Source organism: Pomacea canaliculata, linkage group LG5, assembly GCF_003073045.1.
Source record: "Pomacea canaliculata isolate SZHN2017 linkage group LG5, ASM307304v1, whole genome shotgun sequence".
NCBI lineage: Eukaryota > Metazoa > Mollusca > Gastropoda > Architaenioglossa > Ampullariidae > Pomacea > Pomacea canaliculata.
Genome location: NC_037594.1, coordinates 34,429,386 through 34,442,662, shown reverse-complemented (window position 1 = coordinate 34,442,662; position 13,277 = coordinate 34,429,386). Strand labels below are relative to the sequence as shown.

The window sequence follows — 13,277 nt, the reverse complement described above, 5'->3', positions numbered from 1 at the left end:
CTGGAGAAAGAGCAAACTAAAGTCGGAGGATGTCGGGATCGCCAACACAGGGGCTTACAACCCGTCAACGCACATCAGAATTCACAGGAGGCAGACATGAGGGAGGGATGGAGAAATGGAGGAAACTGTCCAGATGAGCCTCATTTGCCGGTTGCTTTGATGCTAAACGAGCAAATTTGACCACATCAGCGATAAGACAAGCCGGTGTGATACTCCCCGAGGTTAGTTTTTGTTTTCTTTGACGCCGACATTTTGTCTGATGACAGATGTTTGGCGAAGTGTGTTGGCCTTATAAGAGAAAGTCAAAGAAAAGTTGTTTTCGGCGAACAAAAATCCCACTAAAAATATTGCCGAACTAAGTGTTATTAGCCTTCCAAAGTCTGAATTTCCAGTGAAGTAGACATTACATACGCTGCCTCGCCCACGGGACACAGAGCACGATGTTTAAAATGTGGAGAAAGAAACGAAGATAATAACTTTGTACATAGATGTTGATGTTGTTGTCTTTTGAAAGTTTTTGCAAAGTAAAATATTATTATAAAAGTTTCAAAGTATCCAATAAATGAGAGCGTGGATGTGTGGTGAATAATCGCTTGAGCTTGCTAAGTGGTCGATCCACACACTAAAAAGTCGCTCATCGCGAACTGTGATTGCTCAGCACGCTAACAGTCGCTCAGCACGCTAAACATCACACTTAATGGATGCTTTGCACGCTAACTGGTCGCTCAGCACACTAAAAGGTCTATCACAAGACTTATAATTGGTCCAGAACACGCTAACAGTCGCTCATTACACTAAAAGGTCTCTCACAACACATATAAATAATCCACAACACGCTAAATGTCGCTTGGCACATGGTGATGTTGCGGCAGTTCTTTGATACCAGCTGCTGCCAGACTCTGGCCGCTTATTTAGGGCAACCGAGAGGAGGAACACCTGCTGGAGCAATATTTTCTTCGCTCCCTCCCTCCTTGCTATTGGTATCAAAGGCGCTCGTCTTTTCCTACACATCCCTGTCATCGCTGTCCTCTCAATCACATCTCTCACATTCTTCCGTCAATTGTTCTTTACTTCTGTTATTGTCTGTCTGCATTTAACTCTGTATCTCAGGTCTGTCTGTCCGCCCAAGTTTCGGTCTGTCTCTTGTTTACTGATTTTCGTGTACGTTTCACTCTGTAGTCTCAGGTACATGCGTGTATTGCCACATCAGGATGGTGATACATAGATGTGAATGTGACAGACATATTCAAAATATACTCAATACAAAAAAAAAAATCTACATAGACAAATATTTACAGAGATAAACATAGGTATACAAAAGTTCTTTCCATGTAAACATTTGATGCACCTTGTAGGTTTATCTGTCCAGTACTAACTTTTTTATTTGATGGTTGCGAGAAAAATTAATGCAAACACTGAGAGCAGAGAAGAATGTGTCTTCTTGTACAGTGCAGGGTGTGTGATGGCTTTTGGTGAGGATACCCGATCATCGCTAATCTCCACAAGGTAACGTGGAGCGCACGTGCTCTTCTCTAAACTCATGTCAGGGATCTCTTCGCTTTTTTCGTTTTTTTTTTTGCTTTTTGGGGATAAAATGCACCTTGCCGTTTAGCTTGCTATTAAGGCTAAGGCCCTGATTGAAGCGTTCTCTACACTCTCCCTCTTCCCCATCTCCCGCTCCTATTCTCTAGTCTGGCCATCGTTTGTTCACCTTGCAGGTATATTTTTAGAGATTTCACGTTGGGTGGAGTTCTCAAGGTGATTTAAAAATAAGGATGCTTTAATTACCTGCACTGTTCCTGGCCCACAGGATGGTTCATATCTAGTTCAACACCCAAAGCTCTGTGGTATCGGGTAGACAAAGATTTTAGAGTATGTGAATTTAAACAAGCTCCATTTTCATCAGACGACTATTACAAGCAAACTGTCAGTCCTTTACTCCATCTACCAGCCTGGCGTCCTCACCATCACGCTCATCAACCACGCCTCCAATCCTGTCTACACAGTGTGGTGGCCATGATGGGAGGTCATTGTTAGTGGTTCATCGTGTCTAGAAAAAGGCAAGAGGACCCATAACTACCCCTTTCTTCCACCTTTCACACTTTCAGAAGAATCAGCTGGCCAAATCAGCTGTTTGATGCGCCCAGTGGGAGGATGTGGTGAAATGTTGCCAGCAACAAGCCCGGAGGTGAGTCAAACATCCCCCTGTCTACCCCGCAGTCAACAGTGGTTACCTCCAGGGTTACAGACCTCATGACGAGAGCAAGTGGCAAATTACCGGCACAGACTGAGGACCGACAACAACTGTTCTCTAAATCGAAGGCTAGACGAGAGGAAGATACATCAGACCACAAGCGCAGTGATGGAGGTTCTTCAAACTAATGGCGACTTGAGCTCTGCTTTCTCCTCCCTGTCCCCTGCTCTCCCCCTCATCGCCCTCCCGCAAACGAGGCTGTCTGACTTTATCATCTATAAATGTGAAGATATGGAAGGTCACAGAGATACACCGTTGACTTATCTTTATGTGTTCTTGATGCTGGCAAGTAGATTTTTTTCTAAGTACCATTCCCACGAGATTATAAACAAGTGCCAACCGCAGCTTGGAGAATTCAAAGAATGCTAACAAACTGCTTCTACATTCCAGTAACAACAGCATGATAACAGCAAACCGTTGAGTTTTAGTTAGTTTCCTTTAAAGGGCTTTGCGTGCCGCTAAAATAATAAAGACTGAAGGAAAGAGGACGAAAGAAAACCAAGCGAAGTCAGAAATAATACAAGAAAGAAAAAATTGACAGGTAACATGTCAGATGTGTTTTGTATAACATGTCAAAGCTGAGCTTTAATGCGACATAACAGCTTGTTAGATAGAACAGAATCATGACAATCTTTTTTTTTTCTTTCAGTCTTCAAGAGAGGACATTACAGGGCCCATGACTGTCATGGACTGAGCGTACAAAAAAATATATACACATTCACCTTTCGCTCACACGCACACACTCACGGACAGAGGGGAGAATGTTGGAGGAGAAACAGATGATATTCTGTCTCCATGTATTCCTATCATCACCTGTAGTTTGTTTTCACAGCAAATGGCTTCAGTAATCTCCTCTGGCCTTTAATATTAAACACCACCATCATGCCTGATTCTGCGAGCTGGCATTTGCCGATGTCTTTGCCGCTGACACACCGTCCATCAAGATAGAGTTTCATAGACACCGGGGCTGTTGATGTAACGCACACCCTTCCCATCAGCCCCCTCTCACCACGTGTACGCATCTTACGTCACAGCACCCTGCAGGCTCCCGGTGAGTCAGCAGGTGACCCTCAGCCACAGCAACCCGAGATGTCCATGTCCCCAAGGCCAGAGCCGGGTACCTGCTCCATCAACGAGTTCTGATCAGCTCGAGGAACGTCAAGTCACGCGCGCTGACGCCGGGTCACGCCAGGCAGTTCCGCGGTGTTGTGGCGATGACGACGATAATCAATGATCAAACAATCACTGAGGTTGCAGATGAAAAGAGCAGTTAGCCTTGGAAAGGTTGAAAGCAAGGGACATTGCTCCTTGTCCAGCAGAAACCACAATAGAACATTTGTCGATCTTTATTTTTGCCCTCGATGGCATTGTGTGCCTCTACGTACCTCCGAGGTTTGTATGTCATCATGGTGTCTTGTAGGGTCCTGGCTACCTATACTCATTGGTCTTGGTAATCTCACACTATTGTAGCTGAAGCCCTTTCTACACCACGATAACTCAAATCACAAACTTCTATTAATGGACTGCTTTCAGACGATTATTTTTTTCAATTAACTACTAAAACGAGGCTGATGTGCACAAAGCTTCCGGCTTTTTTTTTCATGGTTGAATCTCGATGAGACTAACAGGGGACTAAGCATTGGTCTCGGCAGACAGACATCAGTCCACATATTCACGTCTGTGCGACGATGAAGGCGATAAGGGAACAGCCATATGACAAATCTCATTTTGTTAATGTGAAATATTGCTCGAGCAGCAGTTTGATAATGGCTGGTTCCAAGGAAGCTCACATATTCCATTAGTTAGCTTTATAGAAACATCTACCTTGTGCTTACAGTTATCAGGTAAAATTATTACGATGAAGCAGTTTCATTAGGGGGAGAAAAATGGAGCGGTATCCTGTTATCTCATCACCAGCAGGGCAGAGTTAGGGGAAGGGTGACAAGGCCAGATGGATAGATACCCTTTGCCTTGCACCTAAACATAACAATTTAGCCCCTTCACTGTTATCTTCTTCAATGTTTAGATAGACTTGCGTCTCCTTACACTTTAAAATGTAGCTTCGATGGCAGTTTCCTACATTCCACATCATCATTGTATAACATTTCCACCAGCACGTGATCTCGTGTAAGCCTATGGTCGGTATGTTGATAATGTGCAATGATAATACACAATTTAGTATGATGATGATGATGATGATGATGATGATGATGATGATGATGATGATGATGATGATGATGATGATGAGAAGGAGGAGGAGGAGGAGGATCGATCGTCACTTTCTTGAACAGACTTCAAAGGGGGTAGAGAACATTTGATCTGACAGGAAAGTTGTTTCCCTTACGCGCATCTTATGACAGGCACAACAAACAGTAAGTACAAAGTACACATTTTACTACCATGAGAATAAGTGGAAACAAAAGTTCCTAGGACGATAGATAATATGCCAAGTGTGACCGAGAAGCCGATTTTCCAGAAAAAGACAGCAAGCCAGAGGACTGATGGAGGAAAGTGATATGACCTCCAGACAATGGAGGATCGTTTTCAGCTCTCGGGTTTCAAAGGCTACCAGACCATCGCATGAAATACTCGGAATAGTGTGAAATTAAACTGGGTAAAACTAATCAGCTCCGCCTTACTGCTGCTATAGCTCGTGAAGACATCCCAAACAAGCCAAGAAAATGTAAAATAAACTATAAAGTCAACTCTACTCACGAACCCACAACACCGCTGACAGTCGCTTACTTCCATCTGAGTAAGGACAATCCAAATTCATGTCCAATGGAGTAAATAAAAAAAATCTGTTTTTAAGAAATTGTTGAGTGTCCCGGCAGTAACATTAAACCATCACTTGACTGAGAACATGAGCGCAGGCTATAAACCATGTCTACATCCAGAGCTATGTACACTATGGTAGAATATGATCTCCACTCAGTTATCACCACGGAAACCCCAGAAGAAAGTCTCCAAGCTGTGACCACAGCAATCATAGACACTTTCCGGTCCCTAACCCTGTGAGAGCCAGCACGTGGTCACGCCTCATTGCCTTTCGCCATGTTGGGAAAACGGTTTGGCGTGTTGCACGTGCAGGCTGCTGAGTGTGAACACCTCTCCCGTGTGCAACCAACACAAAAAGCTTCCAGCGCACTGTTCCGATAAATCTGCTTGCAAGTCGACTCTGGCACTCCATTAGTTTCCACACACTTCTCTGCCCGCTGATTTCTTACAAAAACAATTGTTTTAGGCCTCCTGATAAAGTGCATCGTTGTCAGGAAAGATAGACAGACAGATAAAATAAAAGCACTGCATGTAAAACTGAACGAAAGTTGCTTTTGTCGATGTTGATGTTCTCTGTTTCTTGTGATACCTGATGTTAGGATAATTGGTTGTGATATTTCGCTGATTATTTTATAGTGCAAAGCAAATCTTTCAAAGTTAAAAAAAAATGTCAAACACTGACACAAACAAAACATAAATTATATGATTCACGAAGCTTTTAATGTTCCCTGTCTTAGGAGAGCTGACGTGGATTTCAAATGATAAAAGTTATTCCTCTTTGGCCATTGTGGAGTGAGAACTCGTTTTTTTTCAGGGTTATATTCTTTGGTGAATTTGATGACAGATAACGGCGCCTATCTTATCTATTTACCTTTTTTTTAACTTTCAAGAAGTCAAGTGTCTATTTCACACCTGTACGAAGAGAAAAGATATTCATTGCTACCAGAGTATTGAAGGACCAATTGTAGGCTACACTTAGCCCACGACTCCGAGACTCGAACCACCGGCCTCATACTTTCGGGTGGTAGTGGCTTTATCCAAGCCTGCAGTGGTGTCAGGGTACATCGGAAAGTATTAAAGAAGGTGGACTGTATGTCAGGGTGGCTTTAGACAAGTCTCCAAGGAAGCTATCCTTCACACTCAACCTTAGGTAAACACTGCGCGTGCAGGCTGTCAAGCAGTAAGACACTGAGATAATTAGATAATTGCTTCAGAAGAAACATGTGAGTCTTCTCTGTTTCTCAGACTAAAGTGAAGGCAAGTAGAGGCCACGGCCATCTGACACTCACCTTAACAGGTATATCTTCAAAGAGTACAAACATCAACACTGCCGAGTCGTGTTACTGAAGATGCTGGAGGTGGAGGAAGTGGAAAGAAAAACTCGGAGACAGATGAGACCGGAGGCTGTTGACATATTGATGAGGGGCATAGCATCTGATACACTATCCTTAGCACCACAGTGACTTGGTAAAGAGGACACTAGGATCTGTTTGCTCGCCATCTGGACGGTCAGTAGAAGTCTCTCTTCACACTAATATACCCTAGGGGATCGATGTGAAGTCCAATAAAGGATCGAGAGAAGAGGTTCAGGGAGAGCGGGTAGTTGGTAACTGTGTCAGCAAGATAAGCTACAAGTGTTCAGAGCAGGGTGGCTGGATGTTAAAAGTGTTTACCAAGACCAAAGTGTTCAGAGAAATCCGCCTACTATCTACATGAGTGATACGGATATCATCGCACATCGTAGATAAAAGTGTAGAGATCTTGCTACATGCTGAAGTGTTGAAGAAGTTTTGTTTTCAGAATGTGTTACAGCAGTGGTCTCATCTCTTGTTTTCACGACTGTACTGTAATCAACTGAAGTCAACTGTAATCAACTGTAATCACTGTAATCACTGTTACCCACGACTCTGTGTTAATGACATTTACTGAGAACTGGACGCCCGGCCATTCACGAAAAACAAAAATTAACAGAATAAACATACAAATAAATAATACATGACTCGTTTGGTTGTTGTTTAAGGACACTGGTGCTGGACCACAAGGCTACATGTACTTGAAGATTTGCGCAGACAACAGGAGCTTGTAAACCACTAAACTCGCACACCCTGGGAGAAACTGCGTTTGACAGCCAACCTGTTGCAGCACCTTCGCCCGTCCTTGAGGTTAAGAGAGAAAGACAGAAAGAAGGAGAGGGAAAAATATATTTATCGGAAAAAGTGACACATTATCGAATATAAAAATTAAAAAAATATATATTTTCAAATAAATCATCGGCTAAACTATCTTGAGGTTTGGAGAAAGATGCGTAAACACATTAATTAACATGGATGAAGGCAAACACGAGACAGAGTAGAGAATAACAAAGCTACAGTTGGAGGCAGGAATGACAGAGGGGGAGAGGAGCAGGAGAAGGTAGAAGGGATGCAGTATGAACAGGTGAGAAGGCAGGTGAGGCTACATTTGGTAGATGTTTTCCAGACACTGGCAGGCGAGTAGAACACAAGCGACAAACCAGACAGGGATGAAATAAGGTCACAGTTGTAGGTCAGGTACATATGTAGGGCGATACCGTTACCAAAAATAAATATATTCTAATTCTGTTGAACGCTCAAACTATCAGTCATGGAGAAAACACATGTTTAGCATTCGTGCAAGAATAATCATCTTTTTTATGTAAAACCTTCTCACCTTTCCGTCCAATTCCAACAGGGGTGAACCAGAGGAGTGCAAAACGATGTTTTTAACTGTCATCCTCACAACTAGTTGTGTGTCACACACTCACAGGCACATAAACTTCAGTCTTGTTTCAAACTGTTTTACAACTGGCCGAGACTAAAACTGTTGTGGATGATGAAAACGATAAAATTATTGTCCTCTCTACCGTTTTGTCACAGTTGTCTGCAAGGTTCTGTGTCACTGTGTCACGGCCTCCTTTCAAGACAATAAACAGTGACACTGCCAGTCACTCTTGTCACACACTGATTCCAGAAAACTTCTTTTAAAGATGGAGGGTGGTCTCTCCTAGTGTTCACTTGCCAATGTTCAACAATAACATTAGTTACAGGAATGGAATCAGCGTTGAAAGCTTCACTCAAGCTGCTGTAGCCTCAACATCAGAAACCAACGGCCTGTCAGTGAACTGTGAACGAGACCGACTCCACTTTGCACCTCGCCAACAGATGTGCAACACGAGCGCCACCGTCGGCGCCACTGTCGTCCACGAACATATGTCATTCCACCATCTTTTTTTTCTGCAAACTGCGAGCAAACAGCTCGACTCATCTGGGGAGAGCATTTATCAGGATGAATTTCTAGCCAGCGCTAACTTAGTCTTAGCTCGTTGTGGGGCACCGCGCTCACGTGACTGGGGCATCGCTAGACGTCACTGGTAGTTCGGAACACGTGACGTGTGCGTGACAAGAATGGTCCCCTGTCCTTCAGTGTTGGGGGTCAGACTTTGGAATATTTAAATCATTTGGTAACACTACAAACGCAGGGAAAAAACATACAAAAGAAGGAGTCAAAAAGGTGGAGGAGAGTGAGAGAGTGAAGGGGAAAGACAGAAGCAAGTGAAACTTCAGAAAGTTTCACAGACACAAGAGATATGAATAACATAAATAAGTGTTGTACAGAATTAGGAGCAAGGGGCACTTTTGACATTTATTGACAAAGGAAGAAGGGAATTGTGGGTCTGTGTGACCGGCTAAGCTAATGTCAACTTTTCCGACGAAGTTGTGATCCAGAGTATTTTTCTCTCCACAAATATATTTTCCAGACAGGTTTTAAGGTTTCTCTGTTATTCACAATGAATCCAGCTGGACAAAGTATGGCCAAAGACGCCCACCAGGGCTTCTATCAGACTTTCAATAAACTTGCATTTTAAGTTGGTTGCCTATGGATACACAAAAGGTAATTTCAACTCTAAAAAAATAATTTTCCTCTTTCACTTTCACTCTCGTATCTTCAGGGTATCAGAAGGCTGGTTTACAACCGTTTCTATACAACCACTCTACACACGAGGAATTCTCTTCTACATTATTTAAACATGCTTTAGTGTGTGTCTGTAATTCTTTACAGGTGACCAAAAAAACAAACATGAAGACACCTCCCATCTTCCTTACAAAGATTGAAGGCGACAGAGACAGAAGGAGGGTAAACCTATTTGTGTAACCCTATTTAGCGAACATGAAAAAGTTTCACAGTGGTTGACACAGATACCCTGTGGAGCAAGATGCATGGCGCTCGCCCTCCCCCTCCCTACATTAGCCGGGTGTGCAGCAGGTCCCTCCCTCGCTACCCAAACCTTCTTATCACGGGAGTCATTAGACTTGGCTCACAGACTCCGACATTGTGGTGTCAGCCGCCAGATGGAGCTGGTAGACAGGGTGTAATACGGTGTCAACACATTTTGTCATAATGAAGGCTGGCTCTTGTCGGGCCTCGTTTCCTCATCCCTCCCCATCGTCTTTATATCTCCACTATTTTCTTCTCTTTCTCTTTGCGTGTGTGTGTGTGTGTGCGTGTATGTGTGTGTGTGTGTTAGTGTGTGTGTGTGTGTGTGTGTGGTGTGTGTGTGTGTGTGTGTGTGTGTGTGTGTGTGTGTGTGTGTGTGTGTGTGTGTGTGTGTGTGTGTGTGTGTGTGACAGAGAGTGTGTAATCAAGTTGTCTGTATCAAAAGATGGCAGACAACCTATTTACACGAATTCCCTTGTAATAATAAAGGTAAACTAGTTTAGACCACAAGGTGGAGCGCAGACATCAATGCTGACTATCTGTGTATAGTCATTCAAGTATAGTGCTGATTAACCACTTTTATTCCTTCACTTTCTCCCATTTTATTACTGGACAACAATAATGTCGGACTTTATATCACAGAAGCCGCCCTTACAATGTCTGCAAGACGCTGGAAGTCCTCACGAAATCACCCGAGACAAAGATATAAATCCTGAATTAGTACTTGAATAAAACAAACTGTAAAAACAAACAAGCCCCATGAAATTCTTGCAGCCTTTCTAGAAAGGTCTAATTGGTTAGCCTTGTAATTCCTTGTCTGTCCGTTGGTTCCCCCAACACTCTGTGAACAACCGTTGGTGAGTTTGTAGCAATCATTACAGGAATTAGTGAGTGTGACGCAAAGAATCTCTCATCACAGATAAACAAATAAATAAATCGGCTATTTCCACCCACCCAGACATGGTAAATATTATCGAATCAAGAAGTATGAAGCGAATGGAAAGTAAACATCTGTAAGAGTTCATGTCTTTGTTTTCCAAATGCACTGTTTAGTGGACTATGAAAAAAAGATATCAGCTAAACGAAATAATTCACAAAAAATTAAAAAAGTAGAGAAAGAAACTGATAAAGTCTATTACAATATCACCGACGAAAGAACAAATAGGAGGATAAAAAAGCGAAAAGAGAATAAAAAAGAATAAGAAGAGAAAGAAGTAGAAGCAGAACAGATGGAAGAAAAGAAAGAAATTCGTAGAATATTCATATATTGCTGCCAAGTGGCTGTTTATGCGTTTCTGTGGTTGTTCTCCTGTAAATCATTGAATCTTATCTTCTTCTGCCATCTATTCTAGGATTGTTTACTTTTCTCCTTTTTCATTTTTATCTTTCATATTTTTATTTCCGTTGATTGGGAGCTCTCATCGTTATCAGCAGCCGCGAGGTCATCCACAAGCCAAGTCAGCAATAAAAAAAATTTTGTAGCTAAAAATGTTTTAAAATGGAATATCGCTTTGTGTCGAAGAGAAAGGGTGGAAAAGAAATGTGTGCACACGGGAAGAGAATCATACCTCCCCCGGGAGTCCAAATCTTTCGTTCTCAAACTGAGGATGCAAGAGGTTTTGACTAAAAACATGCTCACCACCCGGTGATCAGAATTCAAAGGTGGGCCTGGTGACTGGGTGATGTCGGGTCTTCAAAGTCTTGCAAACTGTTTCCAGACCTGTATTCTCTGGCTGTGGTAATGGTTCCTGGGAGGATGCCAGAGCAGTACTAAACTTTGTGGAGTGGCTACCAGGAAGCTGTTGGTTGGATTCAATCTCAAGACAAAGTTCTTTTCTTTCTTTTACATCACAGAAAGCATGCGTTTGATTATGCGATGGCTGATAGTGTCTTTTCTTGAGATAATGACTTGAGTACGAAAATTGAAGAGTACGAACAAGAAAAATATTTGTCCAGAAGAACAAAAACACAGACTGTCCAAGAAGTAAAAATGTTGTCAACAGCATCACACTTTTGGCCTTTAAACTTTCATAAACATGTTGCATCCTTTCTCCAGGCAATAACCAGAGGACTGAACCTTACACCCGTTATCTTTTAGTCACTCAGGTGACAATGAAGTATATTTACTCACTCATCATGTGTACTTGGCGATATTGAGGTCACAGACTGATACACTCCTGATAACCCCGTGAACCACTCACAGTTCACTGCCCAGTACCCTATCAACACCTTGATCTTTACAACAACAGTCTGACTTTTAGTGCAAAACTTCAACAGTATGTAAACAAATTCCACCAAGCCTCTGAAGATATTATTATGAAGGGTTAACAAACCAGAAATCTAGAACTTTCTTTGATGGACTCAATGTAGAAGAATGGGAAGAATAAATTGTAATAAGAACAAGAATTCAACACTAGTACAATTAATTAATGTTGATGAGAAGAATGACCGCTAAGAACAACAGAAAATGTCGGTGGTGACTGCAGCACTGATGCCGAGGCAGTGATGGGAGGGTGCAGGCTGTTATCGCCGAGTGTCGTCGAGGGTATCTGGCGATGAAGGCGGGTTAGTCTGCAGCTAAACCTCCTGGCACCAGATATTTTATTCCATGTTTTGAAATCTCCTGATGAAGTGCATGGAGATATACCCATAAAAATCACTGACAGCTTACGTTTGAGAGATAATTCTCAGCCGAGCATCTTCCCCCATCTCCTCAATGTTTACTGATTAAAAGGATGTTATCATATGCGGGTATCGGATCATCGACCTACAGAGAGAGAGAGAGAAAGTAGTAGTGCTGACTGTAGTGATGATATTCTTTGCATCTTGAACTGAAAGTTGTGATGACAGCAAGACTTTCGTGCTCTCCTTTTCGGACATATCCTCAAAAATATTGTTTGAATGGTAAATATAGATATTTGATATTATAAACATTATTTGGAATGATATGACAAGGTTCACACGCTCTAGTGTGGATGTGCACTCTCTTTAGTCCAAACCTGTACTTATCCGTGTGTTTGAGAGTAATTTTGTCACATTGAATTTATTATGAACACATTTTTATGTTTTACTCCCGTAGATTGCTTATTAGGGACAATACAAATCATTTGAGATAAGTTTACACATTATTTACAGCTGTGTCCCACACACATATTTACTGAAGTGTTGCACGCAAACACAAACACACATACTTCTCTTTGCATAAGTAGGTACACTACACAAGCAATGTAAATATATGCACAGAGTAAAAACATATGTTACCACCCATTAAGGTACACACACACAGAGCATAAAGATGCACACATACACTTACACACAACACAATAGACAACATGTAAATAGTTCATCATCATTTCCCTCTCACAAATTGTATGAATAGATAAAAGACTTACCTTAGTAGAGCAGCAATAAGAAATGACTCAACGGCCTTTATTTTAAAACAACGGTCAAAGGTTTTTAAACTTACGAGTTGTGTAAATTGTCCCAAAGGTTTTCACTCTGATGTAAGTCGAGCACCCGGCGATCTCTAGAGACAAGAGTTAAAATACTGAAGTCAGCAGCATCCCCGGGACCAGCAGCTTGTGAGCAGAGGAATGTCAGTCTGATGCTGTGATTTCCACGATTAAAGTCAGAGGCGAGGAGAGGTGGAGCGTGGTATCCATCGCGCTCGGCGCAACCTTAAGAAGCGCACGACGCTGCGCCCTCATCCGGCGAGGAGCTCGTTGTCCGGACTGATGTGAGGGCGGACGGCACGAGCGCCTACAGACTGCGCTATCAGGCGCTGCACGCGCACACAGCTGCACACACACACATGCACACACACAGACACACACGCACGCACAGACACACACATGCACACACACACACAGCTACGCACACACAAGCACACACACAGACACACACAACTGCACACACACACACACGCACACAAACACATGCACACACACAGGCACGCATACTAAAGGTATTCGCGATGTGGAGGCCAGCGCCGAGGGTGAGGTGAGAGGGTGAG

The 13,277-nt window shown here is 42.7% G+C and overlaps 1 long non-coding RNA gene across 1 annotated transcript in view; it reads right to left on the bottom strand.

Annotated features, from left to right (window-relative positions):
* Positions 1–13,064, bottom strand: part of LOC112565398 — a 28,474-nt gene extending 15,410 nt beyond the window's left edge. The window contains exon 1 of the long non-coding RNA XR_003099396.1: positions 12,658–13,064. This is a non-coding gene — a long non-coding RNA (uncharacterized LOC112565398). The remainder of the gene's footprint in view (positions 1–12,657) is intronic.
* Positions 13,065–13,277: the final 213 nt, after the last annotated feature.